The sequence below is a fragment of the Ranitomeya variabilis genome, chromosome 4, assembly GCF_051348905.1.
Source record: "Ranitomeya variabilis isolate aRanVar5 chromosome 4, aRanVar5.hap1, whole genome shotgun sequence".
Classification (NCBI taxonomy): Eukaryota; Metazoa; Chordata; class Amphibia; order Anura; family Dendrobatidae; genus Ranitomeya; species Ranitomeya variabilis.
The window spans coordinates 561,669,281-561,688,013 of record NC_135235.1 but is presented as its reverse complement, the minus strand read 5'-3'; the positions used below and the strand labels follow the sequence as shown (position 1 = coordinate 561,688,013).

The following is an 18,733-nucleotide window of genomic DNA, read 5'->3' as shown; positions in this document are numbered from 1 at the left end:
CAAGCAAGCTCCTGCAATGCATATTCTGCCAATTCTGGCCAGGTGTCTAATTTGGAGGCCCAGTAATCAAATGGGAATGACGGTTGAGGGAGAACATCGATAAGGGATGAAAAATAGTTAGTAACCATACTGGACAAATGTTGTCTCCTGTCACTTTCAATTGATGCAGCAGTACCTGTCCTGTCTGCGGTCATAGCAAAATCACTCCACAACCTGGTCAGAAAACCCCTCTGTCCAACGCCACTTCTGATGTGTGCACCCCTAACACTCCTAGTCTGCTGCCCCCTGGAGCTCGTGTGAGAACGATCACGTGCGCTGTGTGCTGGGAATGCCTGAAGCAAACGGTCAACAAGAGTTGATTGTTTGGTTGCTAATATTAGTTCCAAGTTCTCATGTGGCATAATATTTTGCAATTTGCCTTTATAGCGTGGATCAAAGAGGCAGGCCAACCAGTAATCGTCATCGTTCATCATTTTCGTAATGCGTGTGTCCCTTTTTAGGATACGTAAGGCATAATCCGCCATGTGGGCCAAAGTTCCAGTTGTCAAATCTCCGGTTGTGATTGGTTGAGGGGCAGTTGCAGGCAAATCTACGTCACTTGTGTCCCTCAAAAAACCAGAACCCGGCCGTGACACGCAACCAATTTCCTGTGCCCCCGGGAAAGGTTCGGCATTAAAAATATACTCATCCCCATCATCCTCCTCGTCCTCCACCTCCTCTTCGCCCGCTACCTCGTCCTGTACACTGCCCTGACCAGACAATGGCTGACTGTCATCAAGGCTTTCCTCTTCCTCTGGTGCAGACGCCTGCTCCTTTATGTGCGTCAAACTTTGCATCAGCATTAGGGGGATGCTCATGCTTATTACGGCGTTGTCTGCACTAGCCAGCCGTGTGCATTCCTCAAAACACTGAAGGACTTGACACATGTCTTGTATCTTAGACCACTGCACACCTGACAACTCCATGTCTGCCATCCTACTGCCTGCCCGTGTATCCTCCCACAAATAAATAACAGCACGCCTCTGTTCGCACAGTCTCTGAAGCATGTGCAGTGTTGAGTTCCACCTTGTTGCAACGTCTATGATTAGGCGATGCTGGGGAAGGTTCAAAGACCGCTGATAGGTCTGCATACGGCTGGCGTGTACAGGCGAACGTCGGATATGTGAGCAAAGTGCACGCACTTTGAGGAGCAGGTCGGAGAACCCAGGATAAGTTTTCAATAAGCACTGCACCACCAGGTTTAAGGTGTGAGCCAGGCAAGGAATGTGTTTCAGTTGGGAAAGGGAGATGGCAGCCATGAAATTCCTTCCGTTATCACTCACTACCTTGCCTGCCTCAAGATCTACTGTGCCCAGCCACGACTGCGTTTCTTGTTGCAAGAACTCGGACAGAACTTCCGCGGTGTGTCTGTTGTCGCCCAAGCACTTCATAGCCAATACAGCCTGCTGACGCTTGGCAGTAGCTGGCCCATAATGGGACAACTGGTGTGCAACAGTGTCATCTGCCGATGGAGTGGTTGGCAGACTGCGTTCTGTGGAAGAGCTGTAGCTTCTGCAGGAGGACGAGGAGGAGGAGGAGGAGGGGGTGCGAACGCCTACAGCCAACTGTTTCCTAGACCGTGGGCTAGGCACAACTGTCCCTAAATTGATGTCGCCTGTGGACCCTGCATCCACCACATTCACCCAGTGTGCCGTGATGGACACATAACGTCCCTGGCCATGCCTACTGGTCCATGCATCTGTAGTCAGGTGCACCTTTGTACTCACAGATTGCCTGAGTGCATGGACGATGCGCTGTTTAACATGCTGGTGCAGGGCTGGGATGGCTTTTCTGGAAAAAAAGTGTCGACTGGGTAGCTCGTATCGTGGTTCAGCGTACTCCATCAGGGCTTTGAAAGCTTCGCTTTCAACTAACCGGTAGGGCATCATCTCTAACGAGATTAGTCTAGCTATGTGGGCGTTAAAACCCTGTGTACGCGGATGCGAGGATAAGTACTTCCTTTTTCTAACCAGAGTCTCATGTAGGGTGAGCTGGACTGGAGAGCTGGAGATCGTGGAACTTTCGGGTGTGCCGGTGTACATGGCAGACTGAGAGACGGTTGGAGACGGTATTGTTTCCGCCGGTGCCCTAGATGCAATATTTCCTCCTACAAAACTGGTGGTTCCCTGACCCTGACTGCTTTTGGCTGGCAAAGAAACCTGCACAGATACTGCCGGTGGTGCAGAAAATGGTGGCCTTACAGTGACGGAAGGGATGTTGCGTTGCTGACTAGCTTCATTGGCCGAGGGTGCTACAACCTTGAGGGACGTTTGGTAGTTAGTCCAGGCTTGAAAATGCATGGTGGTTAAGTGTCTATGCATGCAACTAGTATTTAGACTTTTCAGATTCTGACCTCTGCTTAAGCTAGTTGAACATTTTTGACAGATGACTTTGCGCTGATCAGTTGGATGTTGTTTAAAAAAATGCCAGACTGCACTCTTCCTAGACTCGGATCCCTTTTCAGGGATTGCAGACTGAGCTTTAACCGGATGGCAACGCTGTGCTCCAACAGGTTTTGGCTTTGACACGCGTTTTGGGCCAGATACGGGCCCGGCAGATGGAACCTGTTGCGATGTTGATGCCTGCTGCGGCCCCTCCTCCACCTCCGCTTCTGAACTACTGCCGCCTGCACCCTGTTCCCCCAATGGCTGCCAATCGGGGTCAATAACTGGGTCATCTATTACCTCCTCTTCGAGCTCATGTGCAACTTCGTCTGTGTCACTGTGTCGGTCGGTGGTATAGCGTTCGTGGCGGGGCAACATAGTCTCATCAGGGTCTGATTGTGGATCTGTACCCTGAGAGGGCAATGTGGTGGTCTGAGTCAAAGGAGCAGCATAGTACTCTGGCTGTGGCTGTGCATCAGTGCACTCCATGTCAGAATATACTTGTAATGGGCATGGCCTGTTAAATGTTTCACTTTCTAAGCCAGGGACGGTATGTGTAAAGAGCTCCATGGAGTGACCCGTTGTGTCGCCTGCTGCATCCTTCTCTCTTGTTGTAGTTTTTGCTGAGGAGGACAAGGAAGCGACTTGTCCCTGACCGTGAACATCCACAAGCGACGCGCTGCTTTTACATTTACCAGTTTCGGAAGAGGAGGCAAAAGAGCTAGAGGCTGAGTCTGCAATGTAAGCCAAAACTTGCTGTTGCTGCTCCGCCTTTAAAAGCGGTTTTCCTACTCCCAGAAAAGAGAGCGTTCGAGGCCTTGTGTAGCCTGACGACGAAACTGGCTCCACAGCTCCAGACTTAGGTGGAATATTTTTATCCCCACGACCACCTGATGCTCCACTACCACTACCATCATTACCAGCTGACAATGAACGCCCACGACGACCTCTTGCACCAGACTTCCTCATTGTTTTAAAATCTTAACCAAAGTAACTTTATTTGTTGCTGTCAAACAACTTACACGGTGAGCTATAACTTCAGTATGATTTCAATATCCCTTAACAGGTTGGTGAGACCACAAGGAAAATCAGGCACAATGTTACACACTCTGTTTTCTGTGGCACAAAATCACAGAGATGACACACACGCAGGACTGTCACTCAAGCACTAATGTCAATATTAATCTCCCACCTAATTTATTTTTTTTTTTTTCTCAGGGAGACTTTAGAAACCAAATAATATTAAAAAAAAAAAAAAAAAAAAGGCTTTCTATGGCCCACAATTAGAGAGAGAGAGGTGGCACACCCAGGAGTCAAGACTGGCGCACAAGCTGAAAGGGCAATATTACTCTCCCACTGTTTTTTTATGTTTTTTTTGTTTTTTTCAGGGAGACTTTAGAAACCAAATAATATTAAAAAAACCAAAAAAAAAAATAGCCTTTCTATGGCCCACTGAATGAGAGAGAGAGGTGGCACACCCAGGAGTCAAGACTGGCACACAAGCTGAAAGGGCAATATTACTCTCCCACTGTTTTTTTATGTTTTTTTTTTTTTTTTCAGGGAGACTTTAGAAACCAAATAATATTAAAAAAACCAAAAAAAAAAAAAGGCTTTCTATGGCCCACTGAATGAGAGAGAGAGGTGGCACACCCAGGAGTCAAGACTGGCACACAAGCTGAAAGGGCAATATTACTCTCCCACTGTTTTTTTATGTTTTTTTTTTTTTTTTCAGGGAGACTTTAGAAACCAAATAATATTAAAAAAACCAAAAAAAAAAAAAGGCTTTCTATGGCCCACTGAATGAGAGAGAGAGGTGGCACACCCAGGAGTCAAGACTGGCACACAAGCTGAAAGGGCAATATTACTCTCCCACTGTTTTTGTATGTATTTTTTGTTTTTTAAGGGAGACTTTAGAAACCCAATAATATTTTAAAAAAAAAATAAATAGGCTTTCTATGGCCCACTGAATGAGAGGGAGAGAGGTGGCACACCCAGGAGTCAAGACTGGCACACAAGCTGAAAGGGCAATATTACTCTCCCACTGTTTTTTTATGTTTTTTTTTTTTTTTTCAGGGAGACTTTAGAAACCAAATAATATTAAAAAAACCAAAAAAAAAAAATAGCCTTTCTATGGCCCACTGAATGAGAGAGAGAGGTGGCACACCCAGGAGTCAAGACTGGCACACAAGCTGAAAGGGCAATATTACTCTCCCACTGTTTTTTTATGTTTTTTTTTTTTTTTCAGGGAGACTTTAGAAACCAAATAATATTAAAAAAACCAAAAAAAAAAATAGCCTTTCTATGGCCCACTGAATGAGAGAGAGAGGTGGCACACCCAGGAGTCAAGACTGGCACACAAGCTGAAAGGGCAATATTACTCTCCCACTGTTTTTTTATGTATTTTTTGTTTTTTAAGGGAGACTTTAGAAACCCAATAATATTTAAAAAAAAAAAAAAAAAAAAAAAAGGCTTTCTATGGCCCACTGAATGAGAGAGAGAGGTGGCACACCCAGGAGTCAAGACTGGCACACAAGCTGAAAGGGCAATATTACTCTCCCACTGTTTTTTTATGTATTTTTTGTTTTTTAAGGGAGACTTTAGAAACCCAATAATATTTTAAAAAAAAAATAAATAGGCTTTCTATGGCCCACTGAATGAGAGGGAGAGAGGTGGCACACCCAGGAGTCAAGACTGGCACACAAGCTGAAAGGGCAATATTACTCTCCCACTGTTTTTTTATGTTTTTTTTTTTTTTTTCAGGGAGACTTTAGAAACCAAATAATATTAAAAAAACCAAAAAAAAAAATAGCCTTTCTATGGCCCACTGAATGAGAGAGAGAGGTGGCACACCCAGGAGTCAAGACTGGCACACAAGCTGAAAGGGCAATATTACTCTCCCACTGTTTTTTTATGTATTTTTTGTTTTTTAAGGGAGACTTTAGAAACCCAATAATATTTAAAAAAAAAAAAAAAAAAAAAAGGCTTTCTATGGCCCACTGAATGAGAGAGAGAGGTGGCACACCCAGGAGTCAAGACTGGCACACAAGCTGAAAGGGCAATATTACTCTCCCACTGTTTTTTTATGTATTTTTTGTTTTTTAAGGGAGACTTTAGAAACCCAATAATATTTTTTAAAAAAAATAAATAGGCTTTCTATGGCCCACTGAATGAGAGGGAGAGAGGTGGCACACCCAGGAGTCAAGACTGGCACACAAGCTGAAAGGGCAATATTACTCTCCCACTGTTTTTTTATGTTTTTTTTTTTTTTTTCAGGGAGACTTTAGAAACCAAATAATATTAAAAAAACCAAAAAAAAAAAATAGCCTTTCTATGGCCCACTGAATGAGAGAGAGAGGTGGCACACCCAGGAGTCAAGACTGGCACACAAGCTGAAAGGGCAATATTACTCTCCCACTGTTTTTTTATGTTTTTTTTTTTTTTTCAGGGAGACTTTAGAAACCAAATAATATTAAAAAAACCACAAAAAAAAATAGCCTTTCTATGGCCCACTGAATGAGAGAGAGAGGTGGCACACCCAGGAGTCAAGACTGGCACACAAGCTGAAAGGGCAATATTACTCTCCCACTGTTTTTTTATGTATTTTTTGTTTTTTAAGGGAGACTTTAGAAACCCAATAATATTTAAAAAAAAAAAGAAAAAAAAAAAGGCTTTCTATGGCCCACTGAATGAGAGAGAGAGGTGGCACACCCAGGAGTCAAGACTGGCACACAAGCTGAAAGGGCAATATTACTCTCCCACTGTTTTTTTATGTATTTTTTGTTTTTTAAGGGAGACTTTAGAAACCCAATAATATTTTTAAAAAAAAATAAATAGGCTTTCTATGGCCCACTGAATGAGAGGGAGAGAGGTGGCACACCCAGGAGTCAAGACTGGCACACAAGCTGAAAGGGCAATATTACTCTCCCACTGTTTTTTTATGTTTTTTTTTTTTTTTTCAGGGAGACTTTAGAAACCAAATAATATTAAAAAAACCAAAAAAAAAATAGCCTTTCTATGGCCCACTGAATGAGAGAGAGAGGTGGCACACCCAGGAGTCAAGACTGGCACACAAGCTGAAAGGGCAATATTACTCTCCCACTGTTTTTTTATGTATTTTTTGTTTTTTAAGGGAGACTTTAGAAACCCAATAATATTTAAAAAAAAAAAAAAAAAAAAAAAAAAGGCTTTCTATGGCCCACTGAATGAGAGAGAGAGGTGGCACACCCAGGAGTCAAGACTGGCACACAAGCTGAAAGGGCAATATTACTCTCCCACTGTTTTTTTATGTATTTTTTGTTTTTTAAGGGAGACTTTAGAAACCCAATAATATTTTTAAAAAAAAATAAATAGGCTTTCTATGGCCCACTGAATGAGAGGGAGAGAGGTGGCACACCCAGGAGTCAAGACTGGCACACAAGCTGAAAGGGCAATATTACTCTCCCACTGTTTTTTTATGTTTTTTTTTTTTTTCAGGGAGACTTTAGAAACCAAATAATATTAAAAAAACCAAAAAAAAAAATAGCCTTTCTATGGCCCACTGAATGAGAGAGAGAGGTGGCACACCCAGGAGTCAAGACTGGCACACAAGCTGAAAGGGCAATATTACTCTCCCACTGTTTTTTTAGGATTTTTTTTTTTTTTCAGGGAGACTTTAGAAACCAAATAATATTAAAAAAAAAAAAAATAAATAAATAGGCTTGCTATAGCCCACTGAATGAGAGATAGCACACACAGCAGTGGCACACAAGCCCTGACTGAGGCCAATATTTTTCTCCCACTGATTGATGTAGTGTTTTTGTGTTGAGGTAGAATTTAGAACACAAATCACGGAAAAAATAAATAGGCTTTCTATGGCCCACTCAGTGAGAGATGGCACACACAGGGATGGCACTGTAGCAGAAATGCCAATCTTAATCTCCCACAAAAAAAACAAAAAAAAAACAGGGACTGTCCTACAATTACTATCTCCCTGCAGTAATCTAAGCCAGGTATGGCAGGCAGCAATAGGAGTGGACTGATGCACAAATTAAATAAAAAGTGTGGACAAACAAAAAAGATAGCTGTGCAGAAAGGAAGGAACAAGAGGATATGTGCTTTGAAAAAAGCAGTTGGTTTGCACAGTGGCGTACACACAGCAATACAGCTATCACGGAGCCTTCTAGGGCAGCCCAATGAGCTACAGCGCTGAGGGGAAAAAAAAAAAAAAATAGCTTCCACAGTCCCTGCACACCGAAGGTGGTGTTGGACAGTGCAAATCGCTGCAGCACAAGCGGTTTGGTGGTTAGTGGACCCTGCCTAACGCTCTCCCTGCTTCTGACGAAGCGGCAGCAACCTGTCCCTAAGCTCAGATCAGCAGCAGTAAGATGGCGGTCGGCGGGAACGCCCCTTTATAGCCCCTGTGACGCCGCAGACAGCAAGCCAATCACTGCAATGCCCTTCTCTAAGATGGTGGGGACCAGGATCTATGTCATCACGCTGCCCACACTCTGCGTTCACCTTCATTGGCTGAGAAATGGCGCTTTTCGCGTCATTGAAACGCGACTTTGGCGCGAAAGTCGCGTACCGCATGGCCGACAAGCACAGGGGTCGGATCGGGTTTCATGAGACGCCGACTTAGCCAAAAGTCGGCGACTTTTGAAAATGATCGACCCGTTTCGCTCAACCCTAGCCATCACCTATCCCGTGGGTAGGTGAGAAATTATTTACAGCCAACAACCCCCTTAACTTATTTTCACAACAGGTTCCTTTTAGATTTGAGCATGTGTAAGACACTATAGATCTCCCATTTACCCAAAATCGCAACAAGACTTAAAAAAATGTGATAAAAGTAACATAACAGACCTACCTGCCAGCCTGTAAAAATCAATTACTTTTTCTATTTTGGAAAGGTTTGGTGTAAAGATTATCCCTTATGCCACTGCTAGCACAGCTTTGATAATTTAGTACTTAGTTTATTAACTCATGGGCATCTCTTCACAACTGTATGCCATTATACAAACGGATTTATTTTTTATTGCACACTCAATAGTGGTAATGTTTGTTAATGTTTGTACTTAGTATATGACATGAATATGGCACTGAATAAGTTGATTATAGGGTGCTGTTTACTTGTAAGAGGTTTGAAGAACTCTAGTTGCCATCTTACAAGTTATTTTGTGTCTGTATAGTGCCAGATTGATGAGTGGTATGGATGAGACCTGTCGTCCAGAAGTGTTTTTAGGCTGGACAAGTGTTTTGCCAGCGTAGAGAATGAGGTGGGGGATCAGGTAGCCAAACTTGCAGTTTGACAATCAGTATAAGATGCATCCTCAGTATCCTGAAGAGATATTGCAGTGTGACAGGGCAGGACTTAATGGAATCCATAGAAACTCGCAAGATTTAGGAGTTCAGTACAGACCCCGAACTTTACTGTTTGGGTTCGCCCATCTCTAGTTATGCCCCTAGCATAATGTCAAAGGATCAGAAAAATAACAAAAGTTAAAGAATAAATAGATTAGATAGAGTGTTAGGATGATACATTAATTGTGAGGTTTACTATGTGCTTATTAGGACTGCTCCTCCATCATATCCAGCCTGAGTCTTAGCATCGGCCTGTACCTAGGAAAAAGTCTTGTATTGTTTGCATCTTGCTGAAGAAGTCTCTTTTCATAAAAGGCTCTAGGTCTTTCCCAGATAATTATAGACATAGACCAGTAAGCTATTAATGTCTGGTCTGCTTAAAACAGGTTCTCACTAATTCACAGGATGATACAGTACTAGTGTTGAGCGATACCGTCCGATACTTGAAAGTATCGGTATCGGAAAGTATCGGCCGATACCGGCAAAGTATCGGATCTAATCCGATACCGATACCCGATACCAATACAAGTCAATGGGACACCAAGTATCGGACGGTATCCTGTATGGTTCCCAGGGTCTGAAGGAGAGGAAACTCTCCTTCAGGCCCTGGGATCCATATCAATGTGTAAAAGAAAGAATTAAAATAAAAAATAGGGATATACTCACCTCTCTGACGCAGCCTGGACTTTACCGCCGTAACCGGGAGCCGTTGTACCTAAGAATGCGCGCTTGAAGGGCCTTAGATAACGTCACGGCGCTCTGATTGGTCCGTAGCGGTCGCGTGACCGCTACGCGACTAATCACAAAGCAGTGACGTCACCTAAGGTCTTTCAAGCGCTTGAAATACCTTAGAAGACGTCCGCAGCTTCTGATTGGTCGCGTAGCGGTCGCGTGACCGCTACGCGACCAATCACAAAGCAGTGACCTCACCTAAGGTCTTTCAAGCGCTTGAAAGACCTTAGGTGACGTCACTGCTTTGTGATTGGTCGCGTAGCGGTCACGCAACCACTACGGACCAATCAGAGCGCCGTGACGTCATCTAAGGCCCTTCAAGCGCGCATTTTTAGGTACAACGGCTCCCGGTTACGGCGGTAAAGTCCAGGCTGCGTCGGAGAGGTGAGTATATCCCTATTTTTTATTTTAATTCTTTCTTTTACACATTGATATTAATCCCGATACCGATTCCCGATACCACAAAAGTATCGGATCTCGGTATCGGAATTCCGATACCCGCAAGTATCGGCCGATACCCGATACTTGCGGTATCGGAATGCTCAACACTATACAGTACCTTACTGATTGGGGGAAGTCCGACCGCTAGAACCCGCACTGATCATCAGAATGCAGCACTCAGAAGCCCCATAAGGAATGAATGGAGGGACAATTGAGCATGCACACTGCTACCATACTCCAACGTACATAAAAGTTGTCCACACTGCTGATCGTGTAGGACCCAGTAGTTGGACAACCACCAACAGCGGCATACAATTTTTAGCGGCAGACAACCAGGATGGATGAACACAGAACTTAAACACATGCTAAAAAGGAAGAAAGAAATGTTTATCAAATGGAAAGAGGGAAGAATATCTAAACAAGAATATAATGCTGTCTGCAGAACCTGCAGGGCACGAATCAGATTATCTAAAGCTGACAATGATTTAAGGCTTGCAAGAGACCTCAAATGCAATAAAAAAAATTTGGGGGATATGTCAAAAGTAAAAGAAAATTCAAAGATGCTATAGGATTTTTACAGGATGAAAATGATGAAATGGTAAGAAAGGATGTTGAGAAGGCCGAACTCTGTAATTCCTATTTTGCATCTGTTTTCTCTCAGAAAGAAAATGTACCAATTAACTGATCTTCACTGTCCTATTAAAGGAATAGAAGAATCCAGGATATCTATCTAGAAAGATAGTGAGGAAACACTTAGCTAACATAAATGAATTCAAGTCTCCAGGTCCCGATAAATTACACCCCAGAGTACTGAAGGAGATAGCAGAAGAAATTTTTGAACCACTCACCATAATCTTTGAAACCTCTTGGGGAACAGGAAAGGTCCCAGAAGACTGGAGAAGAGCAAATGTTGTTCCTATCTTCAAAAACGGGAAGAAGGTGGACCCAGGGAACTATAGGCCGGTTGAGTCTGACTTCCATACCAGGAAAGATCTTTGAACAAATTATTAAAAAACATGTATGTAAGTACCTGGATAAGAACGAAGTGATTAACCAGAGTCAGCATGGGTTTGTAACTAATAAGTCATGTCAGACTAACTTAATTTCCTTCTATGACAGAATCACTGACTGGATGGATCAGGGAAATGCTGTAGATATAGTATACCTTGACTTCAGCAAAGCATTTGACAAAGCATCTCACACCATCTTTATTGAAAAAATCACTAAGTATGGAATGGACAAGGCAACTGTTAGGTGGATTCATAACTGGCTTAGTGATCGGACCCAAAGAGTGGTCGTAAATGGCTGCACATCCAGTTGGAAGAATGTCTCAAGTGGGGTACCACAGGGTTCTGTCCTGGGCCCTGTATTGTTCAACATCTTTATCAATGATTTAGATGAAGGAATTGAGGGTACACTAATTCAATTTGCTGATGACACAAAGCTAGGAGGGATAGATAATACTAAAGAAGAGAGAGAGGATTCGAAAAGATATAAATATACTGGAGCAGTGGGCACCAACTAACAGAATGGTTTTTAACAAGGAAAAATGCAAAGTACTACATCTGGGTAATAAAAATGAAAAAAGCATATACAGAATGGGAAGAATAGGGCTAAGCAACAGCACATGTGAAAAAGGCTTGGGTATACTAATAGATCATAAACTGAACATGAGTCAACAGTGTGATGCATCAGCAAAAAAGGCAAATGCAATTCTGGGAAGTATTAACAGAAGCATACAGTCTAGATCATGTGAAGTCATTATTGCCCTCTTTTCCGCTTTGGTCAAACCTCATCTGGAATACTGTGTCCAGTTTTGGGCACCACATTTAAAAAAAGACATCAACAAACTGGAGCAAGTTCAGAGAAGAGCGACCAGAATGGTGACCGGTCTGCAAACCATGTCCTATGAGGAATGGTTACAGGATTTGGGAATGTTTAGCTTGCCAAAAAGAAGACTGAGAGGAGACTTAATAGCTGTCTACAAATTGTCTCTTCAGAGAGGAAGAGGACTAGAACTCTAGTGCCACCTATTGGAAGTAGCAATCCTAACAGTCAATGTCGACCCTTTAACGAGCCTTGTCACATGACTTAGGATAATTGCCAAACCAGAATCTCATTTTGCAGACACTGTGTTTCGGGGTACTGCCCCTCGTCAGTGCAAAGTGGAGATCTGGTTTGGTTGATTGAGAGGCGTCTGACCAGGATCCAAGAAGTATCGTTTCTCCTTGCGGAGACTGACATGATAAGCATGTCGAGGTGAGGAGACTTAAAGTCGCTGTCTACAAATATCTCAAGGGCTGTCACATTGTAGAAGGATCATCTTTATTCTCATTTGCAAAAGGAAAGACTAGAAGCAATGGGATGAAACTGAATGGGAGGAGACACAGATTAGATATCAGAAAAACTTTTTGACAGTTAGGGTGATCAATGAGTGGAACAGGCTGCCTCGAGAGGTGGTGAGTTCTCCTTCCATGGATTTTTTTTACACAGAGGCTGGACAGACATCTGTCTGGGATGATTTAGTGAATCCTGCTTAGAGCAGGAGGTTGGACCAGATGACCCAGGAGGTCCTTTCCAACTTTACCATTCTGTGATACAATGCACGGTCTTCCATCTGTCCGTTCTCACAATTTCAGTGCTATGTACAGTGGAATAGAATGGTGAATCAGGAATTCAAAGTCTCTGTGATCCATCATTCATCCTGCCCCTGTGTTTTTGAGGCTCAGCACGCTGCAAGCGAGATGACGTCATTTGACCGCACCAGCTGTGTGTGGTCCTCACACTGCACCCAAGCAGCAGGCTGGAGTGACAAGGATGCTTATATAGTGATTATTTTTAAATGTCAGTAATTGTGGTGGGAGGGGGCATAATACTATGGAGGAATGGGTACTGTAGGTGCGTCATGCTGTGGGGGTATTATAATGTGTTGGGGGTTTCCTACTGCAAGCGTGGGGAAAGGGTGCACTCACTGTGGGGATATCGTATTGTGTCAGTGGGGGCATTTTTGGGTGTATAGTACTGCGTAATTACCAAAGAGTTATCATGGAAGAGAGCAGAAGGGGAGTATAAATGTCCCTCTCGCTGGCCATAAGAGTGGGAGATAAAACCCTGGTGTGAAACTAGTCACTACGCACAGCTAAGCCGTAAGTCAGGCTAGTTAATGAATCCAAAGTCAAAAGAAAGGAGGGTACGTCATAAACAGAAGGAAGAGACAAAAGCGTAGTCAGGTAATGTCTTGATGTCAGAATACCAGAAGGATAGCTGATCAGAGCAGAAGGGGTTAAACAGATGGATGGTCAGAATGAGGTCCAAGGTCAGGCAATGAAAGATCTGCAAACAGAACACAAGGCACAGAGAGACAAACCACACAGTAGCTGAATGTATGTCTGGCAGAGGTCTGAGAGAAACAGCTTGTTTTTTTTTTTTTTTTAATTAACCCTGACCTGACCAGGATGGAGGCGGCACCATCCTGTCCAGAGTCATGACACCTCTCTCACCAAGACTCTTCTCCAGCGATTGCTCAGTTTGGCTGGACGGCCAGGTCTAGGAAGACTTCTGGTGGTGCCAAAATTCTTCCATTTAAGGATCATGGAGGCCACTGTGCTCTTATGAACCTTGAGTACTGCAGAAATTCTTTTGTAACCTTGGCCAGATCTGGGACTTGCCACAATTCTGTCTCTGAGCTACTTGGCCAGTTCCTTTGACCTCATGATTCTCATATGGTCTGACATGCACTGTGAGGTCTTATATAGACAGGTGTGTGCCTTTCCAAATCAAGTCCTATCAGTTTAATTAAACACAGCTGGACTCCAATGAAGGCGTAGAACCAGCTCAAGAAGAATCACAAGGAAATGGACAGCATGTGACTTAAATATGAGTGTCTGACCAAAGCGTCTGAATACTTATGACCATGTGATATTTCAAGGTTTTTTTTAAAATAAATTTGCAAAAATGTCTATATTTCTGTTTTTTTCAGTCAAGATGGGGTGCAGAGTGTACATTAAAGCGAAAAAATGAACTTTTTTGAATTTACCAATGGCTGCAATGAAAAAAAGAGTGAAAAATGTAAAGGAGTCTGAATACATTCTGTACCTATATATATATACAGTATATATATATATATATATACACTCACTGGCCACTTTATTAGGTACACCTGTCCAACTTCTTGTTAACACTTAATTTCTAATCAGCCAATCACATGGCGGCAACTCAGTGCATTTAGGCATGTAGACATGGTCAAGACAATCTCCTGCAGTTCAAACCGAGCATCAGTATGGGGAAGAAAGGTGATTTGAGTGCCTTTGAACGTGGCATGGTTGTTGGTGCCAGAAGGGCTGGTCTGAGTATTTCAGAAACTGCTGATCTACTGGGATTTTCACGCACAACCATCTCTAGGGTTTACAGAGAATGGTCCGAAAAAGAAAAAATATCCAGTGAGCGGCAGTTCTGTGGGCGGAAATGCCTTGTTGATGCCAGAGGTCAGAGGAGAATGGGCAGACTGGTTCGAGCTGATAGAAAGGCAACAGTGACTCAAATCGCCACCCGTTACAACCAAGGTAGGCCTAAGAGCATCTCTGAACGCACAGTGCGTCGAACTTTGAGGCAGATGGGCTACAGCAGCAGAAGACCACACCGGGTACCACTCCTTTCAGCTAAGAACAGGAAACTGAGGCTACAATTTGTACAAGCTCATCGAAATTTGACAGTAGAAGATTGGAAAAACGTTGCTTGGTCTGATGAGTCTCGATTTCTGCTGCGACATTCGGATGGTAGGGTCAGAATTTGGCGTAAACAACATGAAAGCATGGATCCATCCTGCCTTGTATGGAGCATCTTTGGGATGTGCAGCCGACAAATCTGCGGCAACTGTGTGATGCCATCATGTCAATATGGACCAAAATCTCTGAGGAATGCTTCCAGCACCTTGTTGAATCTATGCCACGAAGAATTGAGGCAGTTCTGAAGGCAAAAGGGGTCCAACCCGTTACTAGCATGATGTACCTAATAAAGTGGCCGGTGAGTGTATATATATATATATGTATATGTATATATATATAGATATACTGTATATATTGTAAGGATTGTACTCGCTCAGGTGCGGCGGGTGACACTCAGGAGACACGTTCCATTAAAAGTTCACAGGGTTTATTGCTCCATAAACCACATAGCAACAGGAACAATAGGTAAACAGTCTTACATCAGACAGATGAATCCTCAATGTCCATAGTATGGGTCCGCTCTCTCAGGTCTGTGGGCACACAGACTGTGCTATGTCCAGCACGTAGGCTCTCCAGCCTAAATATGGTCTCTGTGTGCTGTTCAGGACATCTGTCCCCACGTGGAACCGTCCAACACCAACACACAGGCCACTCTGCAGTGTCCAGCCAGGACACATGGAAGTGTGTCCACCCTGACAGACTCCCACACACTCACAAAATGTGCTACACACACCTCCTTTACATAGGTGTAACCACACCCAGGTACCTGTCACATGGCCAGTCAGGTGAGCGTGATATCACCACAGGTCCTTCAACACAAAACCATCTTAGGTGTTCAAACACGCCTCTTTGGGTGGGTTTGTAGGTGACTGGACCCACCCATCTCTCCAATCACCTGGAAGCCTTCCCAATGTAAACAAATCCCTCAGCAGTAGATCTGCTTGAGCAAAACATACCCAGGCTTCCATCACAGGGCCACCCACCTCTGCGATACATACCGCCCATTAACCACATGACCAGTCGCTATGCCACATATTTCCCCCCTTTGCCTAAAGCCGTGGGGCTTGGCACTTTCTATTACCCGACCAGAGATCCTTCTCAGTCGTCCCTGACAGTCAAACCGTCTGTCAAAGTCAGGGCCTGTTACTGAACCCTTTTGTCAGCATTCGTCAACCATTTCTGTCATACCCTTTGATAAAGATGACCTCTTGTCATTTCCTCTGCTATAGGATCCCCCGCTTAGGTCACTGAGCCCTGAACTAACTGAGGAATCACTATTTCTACTTCTTCCATCTGGCCACCTTCGGTTCCCTCTCTGTTGTTGATCTCTCCTATTGTCTTTCTTCGGAGAGCAGCTCTTTCCTATACCTCTATATCCTCTGTTAACTTCAGCTTGAGGACTTCCAGTCTTTAGAGAACCTCTTCGACTCTCTAGACCGTGAGTTAAAGGTGGTGGCAATCTGTTTGCCAATCCTTGCAGCTCTATATTGATCTGCTCCCTCTCACGTCTTAGCTGCTCTATCTGTTTCAGGTATGCCACACGATACCCCAGGAGCATTTGGATATTCCCAAGGCTCTCCATGGATCCGACAACAAGGAATGGAACCATCCCATCTTCACCCACGACTAGTGTTGAGCGATACCGTCCGATACTTGAAAGTATCGGTATCGGAAAGTATCGGCCGATACCGGCAAAGTATCGGATCTAATCCGATACCGATACCCGATACCAATACAAGTCAATGGGACACCAAGTATCGGACAGTATCCTGTATGGTTCCCAGGGTCTGAAGGAGAGGAAACTCTCCTTCAGGCCCTGGGATCCATATCAATGTGTAAAAGAAAGAATTAAAATAAAAAATAGGGATATACTCACCCTCTGACGCGCCCTGGACTTTACCGCCGTAACCGGGAGCCGTTGTACCTAAGAATGCGCGCTTGAAGGGCCTTAGATGACGTCACGGCGCTCTGATTGGTCCGTAGCGGTCGCGTGACCGCTACGCGACCAATCACAAAGCCGTGACGTCACCTAAGGTCTTTCAAGCGCTTGAAATACCTTAGAAGACGTCCGCAGCTTCTGATTGGTCGCGTAGCAGTCGCGTGACCACTACGCGACCAATCACAAAGCCGTGACGTCACCTAAGGTATTTCAAGCGCTTGAAAGACCTTAGGTGACGTCACGGCTTTGTGATTGGTCGCGTAGCGGTCACGCGACCGCTATGGACCAATCAGAGTGCCGTGACGTCATCTAGGGCCCTTCAAGCGCGCATTCTTAGGTACAACGGCTCCCGGTTACGGCGGTAAAGTCCAGGGGCCACCGGAGAGGTGAATATATCCCTATTTTTTATTTTAATTCTTTCTTTTACACATTGATATTAATCCCGATACCGATTCCCGATACCACAAAAGTATTGGATCTCGGTATCGGAATTCCGATACCGCAAGTATCGGCCGATACCCGATACTTGCGGTATTGGAATGCTCAACACTACCCACGACCTGTGCTTCATCATCAGCCGGAATGCTCACTCTTATAACACCAGACCTATTCACCATCTCTTGCATCACCTTGCCAAATCTTCTGACGACTTTCCTCACCAGACCTCTGGGCACTTGCACGACATCTTCTACAGTACCCAACCGACTTTGAGCTCCTCTTGCTAGCTCCAGACGTCGAGTGGCTTCCTTATTCTTCAACATGATCATTTGTTTTGTGCGGAGGCATTGTAGATGCATCTCTCTCAGGACAGCCACCCGCTTCACTGTGACTTCCCTAGTCGACAGTATGACCAGTTGATGAGTCTCAGGTGCTCAGTGCACCCTACACGCTTCGACCGCCTTTTTAAACGCTTCATGCGCCTCCTCACTGGCACACGCTTCTTGCATGTCTTCGGGTACGTCTATTACGCACTTGAAGATCGAAGTCTCACCTTCTTGGTCATATCGTTGGACCTCCTTGTCCTTAGTGTCAGCGCAGTTTTCCAAGACCTCGATGTCCTTTGTTCGGCCATCTGCGTGGCACTTCCCTTGCTGGATTTCTTCCTCCGTGGAGGCCCCTTCTTTGGTCAGCCTCTCCAGCTCACTCTCCTTCATAGCAATCAGGTCGGGAGAGTGCAACAGTTTGATTTCCCGGTCATCCGTGGATTTCTGGAGCTGTTGATTAGTCTTCTTTGTCTTGAGCTCTTGGAGAACTTTATCTTGCTCCTCTACCAAGCAGCAACGCTCATCCTCTCTCTGGAGAAGCTCCTGCTGATTCTTCTCTTGGGCCTCTCTGAACACCTCCATATCTTTCAATATGGCCTTGTTCATGTTTTGACACACTGATAGGTGACCTCTGAGCTCAGAGACTTCCTGCTCCAGCTCCTCCACTCTGTGCTCAATCACCTGTCTCAGGACCCTTTCTTGCTTGACTATTTCTTTAAGCAGCTCTATCTCATGGTCCTGTTCTCTTTTGGCCAGCACATGTCGCACCATCACTTCTTTAATTAGATTTTCAGATGGGGTCTCTTGCCCACCCACACTCTGCCTCTTCAGAGTTCCACCTGTTTCTGCATCCACCTCAATGGTGTGTCCTGGGCTCTCTGTCTGTTTACTCCTAGGTACCTCTTGACTCTTGGTAACTTCAGAGTTCTCCATCTCTTCAGCATCAGGTACTCTGAAGCCTTCATCATATTGAGCCACTTCACTCTTTCCGGGCATTGCAGATGTGGGTCTACTACAGGTCTGTTCTAACCCCAGCCCGTCACTACCTCAGTGCTAGGGTTTGTCAGAGATAGAGTAACCCCCTCATCAGGGACGACAACGTGATCTGCACGTGACCCTGTCTTTCCGCGGCCCCCACGATGAGATGAAGATGTGTCATTTTTACTTGGCTCCCCCTTACTGCACTCTTTTCCCCTTGCATTTGAGTCAAAGTCTGAATAGGAGTCACATCCTCTCACCCTGTCATCCTGGAACAACAAGTCCCCACTTAAACAGGTGACAGACCCACACTTTCTTCCGGTCACCCGTAACTCTGGACTATTGACATTAGGTGGCGCTACTTCCACTTTACACATCCCAATAACAGGAATC

At 44.5% G+C, this 18,733-nt stretch overlaps 1 long non-coding RNA gene across 1 annotated transcript in view; it reads right to left on the bottom strand.

Annotated features, from left to right (window-relative positions):
• LOC143769163 (uncharacterized) overlaps positions 1-18,733 on the bottom strand; it is a 217,334-nt gene that overhangs the window by 181,396 nt on the left and 17,205 nt on the right. The window contains exon 2 of the long non-coding RNA XR_013214238.1: positions 10,784-10,928. This is a non-coding gene — a long non-coding RNA (uncharacterized LOC143769163). The remainder of the gene's footprint in view (positions 1-10,783; positions 10,929-18,733) is intronic.